The 12,773-nt window shown below is 39.9% G+C and overlaps 1 long non-coding RNA gene across 1 annotated transcript; it reads right to left on the bottom strand.

Moving 5' to 3' along the window:
- Positions 1 to 217: 217 nt before the first annotated feature.
- On the bottom strand, positions 218 to 2,755 carry LOC131239923 (uncharacterized). The gene is made up of 2 exons (XR_009168488.1): positions 2,402 to 2,755; positions 218 to 474 (listed from the first exon to the last, which is right to left on the bottom strand). It is a non-coding gene; the product is annotated as an uncharacterized LOC131239923 (long non-coding RNA).
- Between the last annotated feature and the right edge of the window lie 10,018 nt (positions 2,756 to 12,773).

Here is a 12,773-nt window from a genome sequence, read left to right as displayed (position 1 = left end):
ACAAAGTTTATACATCCCATCTACTTTATAAGTCTTCCCCACAATGTTTTTACTCTTGGTAAACACCACTTGTTTACACTCAATTACAACCTTAATGCCAATTTCAGAAGCAAGTGATGAGATACAAGATTTTTCCTAAGATCTAGGACGTGCAGAACATCCTTTAGAACCAGTTCTCGTCTATATGTGAACTTTAGAATCACAATTCTTTTTCTAGAGCCACATTCGTAGTTGCTGAACTAACAAGATGAATAACTTGGTGATGCTAGAAAGGTTTGCATGTTTTGAACCATATTCGGTCCAACCCTATGTGCCTCGTTGCTCCTGAGTTGAACCACCAGCTTTCAGTCACTTTGACTTCATAATTCTTTGTGATCATAGCCACCAATTGTTCCTCTTCCTTAGCTTTGTTAACTTCTGTCATATTGGCTTGATTTCTCCTTTTACAATGTCTGCAATTTCGAGTGCAATGGCCTGTAAAACCACATACAAAACATCCTGACTTAGCATTTGATTTCTTGAACTTTTTGTGTGGTTTTTTATGTCATGGTTGGGTTTGGCCTTTTGGTTAGATAGAGTAGTTTTCTTAAAGTCTGAATTTTTTGTCATTGTGGACCTTAGTACGATTGTCTTCTTTATGATCTTGCAGTCATGTCTCTTCTTCAATTCAAATGTCCACTATTAGCCTCTCCATTATGAGTTCATTTGTCTTACGTCTAAGGTATTTGTAAAATTCCTTCTCGAGGTAGCTTATCAATAACATAGACTATAAGATATTGTTCATCTACCTTTATACCTTCTTATAATGTCTCATTCAAGAGAAGTTGGACTTCTTTAGTTTGAGATATAACTGATTTCACTGTCTACCATCATGTAGCAGTTAAAGTGACTAACCGTATATTTTTTTTACATCCAATCTCTTCAGTATGGTACTTTTTTATTAAGGTTTTTTAGAGGTCCTTAGATGACTTGAAGTCAAAATATATGTTAAACATTGGATTGGTCATATAGTTAAGGATGTGATCTTTACATAATTTGTTATCCTCTTTTCATTTATTCAACTTCCAACTACAATACAGTTCCTACATATTCAAGTCAAGTTCCTCTTCTTTTAGTATATAAAAAAAATTTTCTTCCATTTTTAGGGTTTTGAGAGTTCGGTTATGGTCCAAAGTCTTTTAGTCATCTAAGGCTTGTTTATGCATTTAGAAGTTATCATCTTATAGTTTCAACTAAGATGATTAAGCCAAATAAGATAGATTAAAGAAAGGCTCTTATTATATTGAAATAAACAAGGAATTGAGCAAGATGATATGAAACGATAATTTAAACAGCAACATATTTGTTTTGCGGGAATTTTCAATAATCTGTGCTCCAAACAAATCTTAAATTTGTGCTAAAGATAGACGATATATGAAGCAGATAGATGTATTTACAGCATAGATGATGAAATATGTTATTACTACTAAACAACCCTTATTCCACTAATATAAATATATCAATAGATATTGAATATGGGGCATATCTAAATTAATATAAACAAAATCGTCAGGATGTATAGATCTAAAATTCAAACAGATATGAAAAATTAGATAGAGCTAAAAATCAGATGAATCTGAAAATAATATAAAGATATGATAGATTGCAATTAAATCAAGCACATCTATTTAATCAGATTCAAATAAGTAAACTGATATATCTAAATAAGCACAATATTTAACAGATCTAATTAGATAGACGAATCTGATAAATAATTGCTAACCAATTAACATATGTGATTAAATAGTTGGGTCATAATCCTTGCTTCAGTGGTAGACTCCCAAGAGTTTCAACACGAGGTCTGGGGTTTAAGTATCCATAGGTGGTGAAATTCCACTACAGTGTGTGTGTGTGCGCCTGTGTTTAAAAAAAAAAAAAAAGAAGATGTGATTAAATAATCGAATCTAATAAATATATGTAAAGTAATTAATAGTTATAATTCGCAGATCTAGATTAATATCATAATTTGAATTAAATTAGTAAACATATTCGAATTATCAAATAATTGGCATGCATATATGAATTGAATTAGATCGGAAACAAATTTGAATTAGGAATTAAATTTGTACGCAAATCTGAATTAAATCAGATATAAAATATATTCAAATTAAGATAGATCTAGAACGACAGTGGATTACAAAAGAAATTATACATAATAAATGTTTGTCTTCAGCTTGTTGTTCAAGTGCCTAAAGTATCAACAATTAATGTAATCCAAAGTAGAAAGCAAATTAAGATTTAATGGTGAAATAATAAGTAGGAAAGTGTGCACTTGATTTCTCCAGCAAAATAAAAAGGATAAGAGAAATGAAGAACCAGTGGAGGCATAGATCTAGGTCACTCTCTTGTAGATAATTCACACCTTATTTTGGAAGTAGATCAATCCAGACTCTTTGCCATTATTGCTTTCGGGATACAACCACTGATCGGATGAAATGGCTGACTCCAACACCACAGCGGCTTGATGCTCACTATATGATGGTAAAAAAGAATAATCGAAGAAGACATAGAGAAGAGAGCTTGCGGCTAAGGAGACAAGGAGGAGAGAGTTTGCGGCTAGAAGGTTTCTTGCTTTTTAATCACTTAGGTTTTCTCTCGCCAAGAGAGTTTATATGGCAATAACCAATGCCCAAGTGGTAGACACCTAGCCTTGAGGTGGTTGTCAACGTTATAATGAACGATCACTACACTGCTGTTGTAACATGACTAGCATTTGTAAGACTTGGTCAAAAGCCCAAAACAAAAAAAAAAAAAAACAAAAAAAAAAAAGGAGAAAAAAAATTCTCATATAGACAAGCCCAAGACCGACATGCTACGACACTACTTGACGAGCACGCATGCTCATGGTCGCAAGCATACCATACCCAAAAGAGATTTTTTTTAAAAAAAAAAAAGAAGTTATCCTCATAAACACTAATATAAAGGAGAAAAAAAAATCATAATTTCTATCCGATATGGAACTATTCCCACAAGCTACTTTTCAAAGACCACAAAGAAAACTTTTTCTCCCTTCTCTCTTTTGGTTTTTAAAAACAACAACCAAAACCAATAAATTTTACTTGTAGTAGAGTGATTCCACTCAAAATTTCCATACAAATAATAGTTATAAACCTCTTTTCAACTAAAGGATTTTATAGACATACAGCTAACCCATTAGCACTATTTTCTAACCTCAAGGGTAGCTCCTTTTGAAGAAAGCAATATTGGGTTGCTTTATGGCAATGCTACTAGCAAAAAGTCTATTTGTCTTTCTTCTTTTTAAGCTTTCAAAATGAAGGTTTCACTTGTATCATGCACACTCGCCATGTTCTTCATTTGGATTTGGATGGGGACTAACGAGTTACATTCCTAGATGAAGGGGCAAATAACATTTGTGCACATAGTTGAGAAACCCAATCACAACTTGATATTTGATTATTATAAAATTGAAAATATTAGGAATGTTGATAGATATTTAAAATTGTCAAATTTTACAAAGTAAGATAGAACTTATCACAGTAAAAACATTACATATTCCTTACACCAGTTAAGGCCGTTGTCTACTTGGTGGATGTTTAGGGGTTTAAATCTCTCCCAACTTTTTTATTTTTAATAAAATCATACCTCATGAATCAAGTGACTTGGTTAAGAGTCATGTCCTATCCACCCATTGAGCCATTGAGTCTCTCAGACTCCCAACTCAAATCAAGCCCAGTATAAAGTTTCCAAGTGACTTGGCTTGAAAATCTTGCTTGAGTTTTGAGATAAGAGTCAACGAGTCATAGAACTATGCACCTGGGCAGGCATGGTCCAAATTGATTGCCCTTTTTCTTCTTCTTCTTGTGGTGGCATTTAAATGGTTTCACCCTAACCACACAAGTAGGCAAGCTAACTACGAAATGGGTTGTCCTATACTTGGATCCTTCTGGACCAGAAACAGATCGCATGGACCACTTTCTCAATGTGGGGTTGAAGTTGGCAGTTGAAATTATTAAGATATCAGCCATTAGTATATGAGGATTCTTATTTTTATGTGCATGTTTCCCTCGAGCACTACTTGATAAATGATGATAAACCCTGTTGTGATTAGTAGAGCCCCACAAGATGAGCGAAACATCCTGACTTTCACCCCAAATCATCATCACGATGTTGTCAGTTTAAAAAAAAAACGAAACAAAACGAAACTAAAAAAAAAAAAACCAAATGTGTAATGAAAAGTTGACATTCAGTGCCTAATGTGGGATCATTTGTAACACCCTTAAAATTGGGGGTCGAGCAGAAGCTCAACTCCCGAGTTCCAACGCATCACTTATGCAACATAGATAATGATATTTAAATGTTGTCCATATTAGAGTATTAAACATGAGTGGGATTATACTAAAACAGCATATCATACTCCAGAGATAATTAAGTTAAACAAGCGGAAGACTGAGATAGGTATATAATGTATAGAGGTGTTTCTCAATCCCCAGAGTATGAGTATAATTCCAGGCTGAATATATACATGTATTGTCCCAAAATTTACAAAATACGAAAATGTAAATGTCTAACTAATCCTTATAGCCCCTGTAATCCTGTTGATCAGAACATGGTCTACATAGACCCGCCTGATAGATGAACATAGGAGAATTCCTCCTCGTCGATGAAATTCAAATCAGCAGCGTAGACATTGTCGCCACCTGCATCTACAACAGAGTCTGGTTGGTGTTTTAAAACACCATCCCAGGTGGGAATGAGTAGCTAATTCAGTGGAACTATAAAGCAAAGGCTAACATGTTATCAACTCAGTCAAGCAATAATGATAAAGCTGTACAATAATCATGTCCTAAGTACTCTTGTTAATGCATGGATGATATGCTATAATGATGCATGCCCTCGCCTACACTCCCTCAGCGACATTATCTCACGGTCGCACATGCAACACTCCCTTTGTGCTCAACTCCATCGCCAAAGGCACATGCAATGCGGTGCATGTGCGAGTTAGCCAAGTTCTTAATTAGAATTATTCATACAACAGGTTTGAGAAGCTAAGGTACCTCCCTTTATATCATTTACCCAAACAATGATCCATCTAGGGTCGTCAATCCTAGTTAATCACATACGATAAGCAAGTTCAAGAGTTTACACTCTAGGTCGCTACGAGAGGCTCGTCACCATCAGCGTAGGCCTATTTTGTACTCGAGGTCACACCACCAACGCTCTACCAACTGGCAATCTATTTTTGAAGGCTCGTCACCAACCCGACTAGGGACCACAGCCAGGCTACAACGGGGTAGGCCGACAGCTCGAATACATTGTCCCATACCACCGTATTCGGCTCATGAGTTTGGGTTGCTCATTGGTCACTACGGGGAGGATCGTTACCCCAGCGTAGGCCGACAACTCGACCATGATGTCCCATACCACCATACCCGGCTCATGAGTCTTAGCGGATCGTGGTACTTGAAACGGGTTTTACATTAGTAAGCGGTACCTTAGATTCAAGAAGTAGCGTCCAAACATGGTGAACATACATTAGGCCAATCGGGTTACTTGGATAAGTTCGACTGGTACGAGCGCATGTTGACTTAATCGACATGGAGCGCATAAGCACTCCGCATGGCCTAACCACTATCTACAAATAGCATACGACTCGGATTCATCGAATGTGTCTTGTGTGGTGAAACGATCTCGGTCACTAATTCAGGAATCATTACTGATTTCCTAGACTACGCAGTAGTCCCAATCATATTTATACACAATAGGCATTCATGTGTGATAGTCAAACAACATGTGACAACTAATTTTAGTATAAATCTCATTTGAGCATTTTTAACAAACACATTATACACATATTGTCATACATAGACATTTCATCCATAAAGCATGTAGTAGTAAGATAGGTTACATGAAGGAAACTATAACTATAGATAAGGTAATTGAGAATCCTATCTCAACACCCTCATTAAATACATTTTCACAAGAATTTTCTCATTCAGGCATTTTATCAAACACTTAGACTACACATATCAATATACATGTAATAAATTAGTTATAATGTATATTATAGCAAATCCTTTCACAAGGGAGTTGCCACACGTATAACAATCATATATTCTCAAACAACAATCATAGCAAGCACAAATCATAACCCCATATTCATACAAACATTTCAATAAATGCATGGAATGCATTAATTTCAACATAGTTCATATAATGATGTAATACGCGGAAAACATCGCATCTAAGCATATGTGATAGCAATCAAGTCAGTTATAAATCATTAACTGACATTGAAAGCCTTGAAAACCATAACCTAAATGTTTACAGTCCGCACCTTTCGTCAGTAAACTCATATCGTACTCAGTTTGAACACTACGTCTTTGTCTACGACACAACGGCAACCTATAACATGAAATAGGTTAGCAATTTCACCATTTACTCTATTTGAATACCTAACACAGATTAGGGTTAGAATTTCTTACCCAAGAACGGAGTCAAAATCGCCAGTATAGCGATACAGGTAGGATGATTCGGCACGTGGAGCGATGGGGTTGAATCTCGGCAACTATCCCTCACTTTCTCTCACTTCTCCTCACTCATTCCTTCTCTTTTCTCTCTTCTCTCTCCTAGGGTTTAGGGAATTCGTATGGAATGAGAGAGGGGTGGGTTAAGGCCCTTATATAGGCCCAGAACTGATGTCAATGGCCCCAGGGCCATGGTATACTTAGGTTATAGCCAAAGAGTGGCTGTTTCGGGCCAACGGAGCTCATTTGGAGGTCCATTTCCTGCATACGGTCCGGTGAAAGTCCCTTGACAATGGATCTATGTCAGGTTAAGTTTTTAGTCCGATCGGGTTTGTGGATCGACCACGGAGGACCAGTTTTAGTTCAACGGTCATCATCTCTCGATCAGGGCCACAAGTGCACTAACATGTGTAGGAAAATTTCCTTGATCCAAGGGTGTAGTTGGGTCAGAATCTGACGGTCTGAAACCTTAAATTTGGCCTGCAAGTGAACGGCTCAAATCACTTAAGTTTGAGTTCATTTTCTAAATATATTCGCATTTCTCACACACTTCACTCTGGGCTCAAGTTGTGCATTTTTTTATACTATTTGGACTTGATTTCCGAGATGATTTTCAAGCCCAGTAAGGCGGTCATAACTGTATAATTTCATGGTAATCGGACTTTTGACATGCAGTTCAGGTCCGATACGGAGTTTCGGTGTGCTCCCGAGAGCAACTGGGTTTTGATATTGATCCTAGGTTTTTAGGTAATGTAGAGTTAGCGATTCTACTGGTTTTGGGTCTTACAGTTCGTATAGAAAGTGATTCGAGCTAATTCGCTGATTAATTCAGTTTAGTACTTAATTAATTTTTGTCTAATTTCTAAAGGATTCGATCCTTAGTGATTTTTGCCTGAGGTGATACTTGGGTCTTTGTACGAATTTTTTCGAGATGTTACAATCTACCCCCCTTAAAGAAAAATTTCATCCTTGAAATTGCTGAAAGGTAATAAGTAAAGGTTTTATTATTTTATTTGCTCAATTCTGTTGGTTTTAGGTTTAAATACATGTTAGGGTATATAATGACTACACTAGCCTAGCTCATAATGGTCTACCCCCTTAAAAGTTTCTACCTTTGAGGTTTGAAAACAAATGTCCAAATCATTATTATCGTGCTAAGTGTTTGATGATAAAGTTCACCTAAGGGTGGTATAATCTACTCTTTATGATTGGGCTAATACGGAAAGACAATTGTGGTAGACTCAAATCCGATATGTCGATTGCTCGCCTGACTAGGGCAGACAACACGTTGTATCACTTTCTAATCCTCATGGATCTTGGTCTTGTGCTTGGTCAAAGCAGTGAGTCCTTTCGTAATCACCCAGGATTGAGAATTGAGTTAAGCCGCAAATGCCTTGTAGGGATATGGTTCTGAAATTCTGAAATCTGATCATCCTAAGTATTTAAGGAGTATTATAATTCATTAGGAGGTTCAAGTCTCATGTTTATAAGGTTGTCCTTCAGGTCTTGTTCAACAAGAGTTCTTGTTTAACCTATCTTTAACTTAGTGGATAATAAGTTCTTTCATGCTGCTCATAGTCAAAAGACTATACTAGAAGGGTTTTCAATCTACTAAATTTATATATGTATGTCACCGTTTCAATCATACGGCTAAGGGGTTATGGGCAGATTGCACTTCGGTTTCATTAACTTCGAGAAGGAAGGAAGAGTCAAGAGTTCTAAAATATTTCAGAAGTTTAGAATGTTAGTAACATAAGGTCGTGGGAAAGGATAGAAGAGGAACATCCCCTCGACGCGGTATGATCCTTGAATTTATAAGGGGATAAGAAACTTATAATATTTTACTGTAGTCCGCCTCTAACATGAGCTTACGGAGTATTAGACTATGAAACTCAATCCTACTCAAGGGCCCTAATTTAATTGCACAAAAACAACTAATATACACACACACACACACACACACACATACATATATATATATATATATATATGTATATATATGTATAATTTAAATTTAATCACAGGATGATTCCTAGTATGATTATAAATAATTCCTAAATAGACACCAAACACTAAACTTTAATATGAAAAGATATGACCAGTCTATTGGTAACTTGAAGTTGTAGATTTTTATTTTTTTTACCCTTCTATTATTTATAACATCTTTGTCATAGCTAGTTACCATATCATTTTTATAATTTTTATAGTAATCCATTGTTAGGCCTATTCTTTCATATGAATTGATTTAATACTTGAACCCTAATTGTTTTCCTTCGACGGCTTCATTATTAACCTTCTAAGGAAGATCCAGCTCCTATTTAGTGACCTAACCTCACGTATAACCTAGATCAATTTCCTTCGATCTTAGGCCAGTGGGCTATTAGTCCACCAAGCTTCCGTTGCGCTTATGAGTGGGTAGACGTGTATACCTACTTAACCCGACCGAGTTCATAACTTTTCTACCCCCCTTAAAATTGTTTCTACTCTCAGGGTTCAAGAATTTGTGTATCGATCTGTACGTCAGAACGAGTTGAAATTCGAGACCTATCCTTGATATGAAATGGGGAGCGATCTCTTAATACATTGGTCTTATTTTCCATCAATGATGTGTACTATGGCATTGGTACCTTGAATGTAGGCAGTGACTTCGGAGGCTAAGGGCGCCGCAACTGCTTTCCCAGATGCTCTAGTCGCTAGCGCATGTACACGTACTTGTTGAGGGCGATTTGGTTGCGCTGTCATAGGTCGTTGAGGTGGAGTTACTATAACACGTGACGGCTGACGGTCAATCCTTGGAGGTGGAGTGAGACTGTTGTCTTCCATCTTAGTAAAACAGAAGGGGTCAGTGTGTCCCCCTTTATTGCAATATGTACACCAATGGCCTGTTTACCTCTGCTAGGTTGGCGGAGCCATGGGCCTGGGAGGCGAGTTTACATGTGGCCTCTTACCTAGGATTGGGCGATGCCATAATTCGGGCTGAGGCCTCGGGCCCATTAATATACGTGCTTGAGAAACTCTGTCTCCATCTTGTTCAGTTCGTAGAGACATGTTGACTAGCTCGGTGTAATTGGCAATGCGAGCGCAATACATCTTAGTGCGGATATCTGGCCACAGTCCATCTAAAAAACGCCGCATTTTCATCAGTTCATCTGCCAGTATCGAAGGAGCGTATCTGGCTAACTCTGTAAATTTGTTCTCGTACTCTGACACGGTCATTCCTCTCTGTCAAAGGCAGAGAAACTCACCCTCCTTTTCATCACGGTAAGTGAGGGGAAAATACTTCCCATGAAAGTGAGCCTCAAAAGTTTCCCATGTCCATACATGCCCTATGGGAACTGTCTGCAGGATGTTATCCCACCACAAACTGGCCTCCATCTCGAACATGTAGGTGACCAATTCAACCTACTCCGATTCAGTGTAGTGCAGCGGCTTCAGCATCTTAGAGATACGGTCAAGCCAATATTCGGCCTCCTCGGGTCTGTGAGTATCCGCAAAAATGGGAGGTCGGAAGCACTGGAATCGCTCGAATAAGCCATTGGCACTCGTGTTTCCAGCAGGGTGCACAGGTGGTGCAGACGGGGCCACGCTCATATTCTAGGCAAAGGTCCTTGCTATGGTGGTCCAAATCTGTTGCTGCTGCTACATAAGGAGCATCATCTGTTCCAACCTATCAGGAGGAGAAGTCGCCTGAGGCATATGAGGCGTCGATGTAGACGCACGATTCTGCTCTGGAACCGGTGGTGCAAAAGGTGTTGGCCCATTAGTGGAGCCAGTGGCCAGCTATGAATCCGGCATCAACTCAAGGTCCGGGCCCAAGTTAGGGTCCGCATGGTTATTATTCAGGGGAGATGCCCCGTCAATCGATCCGCCAAGTACAAGACGTGTCATACTCCGAGTGATTTTTTGAGGCGTTCCCTATATACAACATAGGGTGCAATACGTGTAAGATTAGCATAGCAATACTCAACTTGTTAAGCATTCTACACATTCCATAACAAAATGAGCTTTACGCATTTCATTTAACCAAAATCGTCACAATACATGAGATGTAGTCTTACATGGATCATGACAGAAGATGCATGTGAGTTAATTTAAACAAGTTTTAACCACTAAAACATACTAACAACCAACCAAGCCTACAAAGGCTAGTACAAAAGAAGACTAACAGCAAAGCAATTTAAAAAACAACTACACATATGACCAGTTGTCCGAATCTGGTGATGGATGAGGGGTGCCCTTGTCCTGCATGCAGCACAAGAGAGCCTTCAAGGTGCGAGACACCTTCTTGAATTTTTGTTTCATGAAGGCCCGACTCTCTTCAAGCTTGGCCCAGGTCTCACTGACCTCCTGTCCCAGGGCGACCTGGCCCTCCTCAATCTGAGCCAAGCGAGCTCCTATAGCAGCTCGATCACGGTGGTGCTCATGTGTGGCAGGAGGGGAGCTCTCGTCAAAATCTTGAGCCTCCTCTTCTTCCTTTTCCTGCTCTTCCTCTTCTTCAATTTCTTCCTCTATCTCAACTCAGCCTTCTTCATCACTCTCTTCCTCTTCACTCCCCGTCTCATCCTCACTCTCATCGAGTCGGGCTTGACGTTATCGCAGCTCAATATTCATGTTGTTGAGAGTAGTGTCGTTGATGAAATGAATCGGCGCAAGCCTTTCTGAGCCAAGTCTGTAGCCGAATTTACGAGCAAGCTTGCATATAAGTTGGCCGAATGGGAGTAAAATGGTTGTCCTAGGAGAGCGCGTGGTTTGAACTATCTATAGTAGTACATACGTAGGCAGGCACAGTTTGTCTCCCTGCCCAACTTGGCATAGGAAGTCTACCATCAGACGCATGCATTCGCTACGATTGCTCCACTTAGGATACACGTTATGTGTGAAGATGTGGTGGAGCAGGTGGAAGTCAGGAGTCATCTTAGACACCGGGAGGTAATTGCTTGGATTCCAGTGGACCAGTCGGCCACAAAAAAATCGCGTGCGGCGATCTTTTTCATGTGCACTCCTGAGGTTCTTCTCGCTAGCATGAACCTCTCCACATGGTATCCCCATGATCTGGGCTATCAGGTCCGTATTGACAATGGCTTCCCGCCTTCCCACGGGGATAGAGAACTATAGGGGCTCCAGTAGTGGGTCTCGTATATGGGCGTAGAAGGCTCGGACAGTGCTCTCATTCGCACGAGACTTGCCCTCAAATACGGGACCCCAACCGGCGTCCAACAGGAGATCCATCGCAAGATAAAGCCCAAATAGTTTCTCATCCACGTGTGCTTCAAAGAGAACCCTATGGCCTTGAAATCTTTCATGTGCCATATCCGCCAGTAGAGCTCTTTCTCTCGAAAGCTGGGGATCGAGATCCCGCTTCGTCCTAATCTTTCGATCGATGCTTGAACTTGCTTTGGCGCCTTTCTACCCCCTCGAACGGGTAGGGCGGCTAGGCCCGGCTTCATCCATGGAAGCCCTCTTCTCCCCCATAAGGGAAAGGAGTGTGGAAAGGGAGAAAATCACTGCCACGAGCTCAAAAAGAGCCATTTGAGTGAGACAAGATGGAGGGATAGGATGGATTGTTGGGCCTTGAGATTTTTGAGACACCAAGGAGGGTTTGTGTGCTCAAATGGAAGTAAATGAGGGAGATAGGAGGTGGATTTGAAAGGAATGGTGGGAGGTGTGCGTGGAATGAAGAAAATGAAGAAGATATGAGAATAGAGGAAGAATTTGAGAGAGGAAAATGAAATTTTTGGAAGTTTGGAAAGCTTGGAGGGGTAGGAATGAAGGAAAGGGAGCATATGGAGGGCTTATAGGGGTCCCCACATGTTTTCGTGGGCCCCACATGTGTCCACACTCGTCGGCCCGACCGGCCAGGCATGGCCCTCTGTCCGCGGACGGCGAGGCCTCGCCATTGGGGCAATGACATCGCCGTTCGCTCGACAGGGGAACGATGGCATCCCCCCCCCCCCTTGAAGGTGCCGGAAATGCGCGAGGTCTACCTTGTTTCCCCCCGATTTGTACCGTTTAGGCCCCTGAGTCCATTTAAGCCGTTTTCTGAGTCTTTCTCGGGTATATTCACGCGTTTCGGGTTGTTTGAGTATGGAATATGCCGAATCGTCACCTAAACCCATCAATAGACAGTTTGGAAAAGAATTGGGATCATCTCGCATGATCATAGATGCCTATGGGTCCGATTTCAACGGTCAGTTTCACCTGTTGGCGAAATTGAAAATCCTACGATCGTTTCTACATTTTAACGCTCCC

This window comes from Magnolia sinica, chromosome 3 (genome assembly GCF_029962835.1).
Source record: "Magnolia sinica isolate HGM2019 chromosome 3, MsV1, whole genome shotgun sequence".
Lineage (NCBI taxonomy): Eukaryota > Viridiplantae > Streptophyta > Magnoliopsida > Magnoliales > Magnoliaceae > Magnolia > Magnolia sinica.
This window is presented reverse-complemented; position numbering and strand designations above follow the sequence as displayed.